The sequence below is a fragment of the Arachis stenosperma genome, chromosome 2 (assembly GCF_014773155.1).
Source record: "Arachis stenosperma cultivar V10309 chromosome 2, arast.V10309.gnm1.PFL2, whole genome shotgun sequence".
NCBI lineage: Eukaryota > Viridiplantae > Streptophyta > Magnoliopsida > Fabales > Fabaceae > Arachis > Arachis stenosperma.
Genome location: NC_080378.1, coordinates 57,169,759 through 57,172,776, shown reverse-complemented (window position 1 = coordinate 57,172,776; position 3,018 = coordinate 57,169,759). Strand labels below are relative to the sequence as shown.

At 42.2% G+C, this 3,018-nt stretch overlaps 1 non-coding gene across 1 annotated transcript; it reads right to left on the bottom strand.

The window, feature by feature from the left end:
- Positions 1-455: 455 nt before the first annotated feature.
- On the bottom strand, positions 456-558 carry LOC130964208 (small nucleolar RNA R71). The gene has a single exon (XR_009080311.1). It is a non-coding gene; the product is annotated as a small nucleolar RNA R71 (small nucleolar RNA).
- Positions 559-3,018: the final 2,460 nt, after the last annotated feature.

Here is a 3,018-nt window from a genome sequence, read left to right as displayed (position 1 = left end):
AATTAAGAGAAGCTAAATTACAACAATCCAGAAGCAACCTTTTGGAAATTTTTAACAAGAGAAGAGATGCAGCCGAAATAATAACAATGCAAGGAGAATGCTTGGTGACTTCAAAGCCAACGTCCAAATTGATGAAAAGCATCTCCATTCCTGCCATTGGAGCCAATAATTTTTGAGCTGAAACCTCAGCTAGTTGCTTTAATGCAACAAAACTGCAAGTTTTATAGACTTCATCTGAAGATCCCTATCATTTTTTAACTGAGTTCTTGCAGATCTGTGAGACTGTAAAGACGAATGGAGTTGATCCTGAAGTCTACAGACTCATGCTTTTCCCTTTTGCTGTAAGAGACAGAGCTAGAATCTGGTTGGATTCACAACCCAAGGATAGCCTGGACTCATGGGATAAGCTGGTCACTGCCTTCTTGGATAAATTCTTTCCTCCTCAAAAGCTGAGCAAGCTGAGAGTGGATGTTCAACCTTCAAACAAAAAGATGGTGAATCCCTCTATGAAGCTTGGGAAAGATACAAGCAGCTGACCAAGAAATGTCCATCTGACATGTTCTCGGAATGGACCATATTAGATATATTCTATTATGGTCTCTCTGAATTTTCGAAAATGTCATTGGATCATTCTGCAGGTGGATCTATTCACCTGAAGAAAACGCCTGAAGAGGCTCAAGAGCTCATTGACATGGTTGCAATAACTATTTCATGTACACTTCTGAGAGGAATTCCGTGAACAATGGGATACCTCAGAAGAAAGGAGTTCTTGAAATTGATACTCTGAATGCCATATTGGCTTAGACAAAGTGTTGACTCAACAAGTTTAACATGATCTCTAAAATCTGAATGGATTGCAACATGCATCCACAGTACTAGAGAGGCAGCTTCTGAAGAAGCTTATGATCCTGAGAACCCTGCCATGGCGAGGTTAATTACATGGGTAAACCTTATGGAAACACCTATAACTCATCATGGAGAAATCATCCAAATTTCTCATGGAAGGATCAACAAAAGCCTCAACAAGGCTTTAACAATGGTGGACGCAACAGGCTGAACAATAGCAAGCCATATCCATCATCTTCTCAGCATAGACAGAGTCTGAACAAAACACTTCTAATTTAGCCAATGTAGTCTCTGATCTGTCAAAGGCCACTTTCAGTTTCATGAATGAAACAAGATCCTCCATTAGAAATTTGGAGGCACAAGTGGGCCAGCTGAGTAAGAAGTCATTGAAACTCCTCCCAGTATTCTCCCAAGTAATACAAAGAGAATCCAAAAGGAGTGCAAGGCCATTGACATAGTCAATATGGCCGAATGCACAAGGGAGGAGGAGGACGAAAATCCTAGTGAGGAAGACCTCCTGGGACGTCCCTCAAGCAAGAAGGAGTTTCCTATTAAGGATCCAAAGGAATCTGAGGCTCATATAGAGACCATGGAGATTCCATTGAATCTCCTTCTGCCATTCATGAGCTCTGAAGACTATTCTTCCTCAGAAGAAGATGAAGATGTAATTGGAGAGCAAGTTGCTCAATATTTAGGAGCTATCATGAAGCTGAATGCCAAGTTATTTGGTAATGAGACTTGGGAAAGTGAACCTCCCTTGCTCATTAATGAACTGGATTCTTGGATTCAGAAAACTCTACCTCAAAAGAAACAAGATCCTGGCAAGTTCTTAATACCTTGTACCATAGGCACCATGATCTTTGAAAAAGCTCTGTGTGATCTGGGGTCAGGGATAATCTAATGCCACTCTCTGTATGGAGAAGCTGGGGATCATTGAGGTACAACCTGCCTTGTTCTCATTGCAATTGGCAGACAGTCATTGAGACAAGCCTATGGGTTAGTAGAGGACGTTCTAGTAAAGGTTGAAGGCCTTTACATCCCTACTGATTTCATAATCCTAGACACTAGGAAGGAAGATGATGAATGTATCATCCTTGGAAGACCTTTCCTAGCCACAGCAGAGGCTGTGATAGATGTCAACAGAGGAGAGTTAGTCCTTCAATTGAATGGGGAATACCTTGTGTTTAAGGCACATGGCCATCCCTCTGTGACAGAAAAGAGTAAGCATGAAGAGCTTCTCTCAATTCAGAGTCAAGAAGAGCCCACACAGTCAAACTCTAAGTTTGGTGTTGTGAGGCCACAACCAAACTCTAAGTTTGGTGTTAAGACCCCATATCCAAACTCTAAGTTTGGTGTTGGCAACTATACAACATTGACCTGATCACCTTGTGGCTCCATGAGAGCCACTGTCAAGCTATTGACATTAAAGAAGCGCTTGTTGGGAGGCAACCCAATTTTATTTATCTAATTACTATTTTATACTATTTTATTGTTATTTTGTGTTTTATTAGGTACATGATCATGAGGAGGCATGAAAAAAATCAAAAAAATTAAAAACAGAGTCAAAAACAGAAGAAAAAAATTTTTTCACCCTGGAGGACGCACAGGCTGGCGTTCAACGCCAGTAAGATGCATCTGGCTGGCGTTCAACGCCAGAACAGAGCACCATTCTGGCGCTGAACGCCAGAAACAAGCAACATCCTGGCGCTGAACGCCAGGAATGTGCCTAGAGGAGAAAAGCTGGCGCTGAACGCCAGTAACAAGCATGAAACTGGCGTTCAACGCCAGAAACATGCATTACATGGGCGTTGAACGCCCAGAACGTGCATCAATGGGCGTTTGAACGCCAGAATGATGCATGAAGGCATTTTACATGCCTATATAGTGAAGGAATGGTATTTCTTTACACCTCAGGATCTGTGGACCCCACAGGATCACCTCAGGATCTGTAGACCCCACAGGATCCCCACCTACCATATTCCCACCTTACCTTTTAATCCTAATCACACTCTCCTAATCCTAAATCTCATTCTTCCTACTCCCCATGTCACACTTCCCAACACCCATCACCAATCACCTCAATTCCTCTTCCCAATTCCCCCATTCACCATTCACATCACCCCACTCTTCCCCATAAACCCCACCTACCTTCATAAAATTCAAATTCAATTT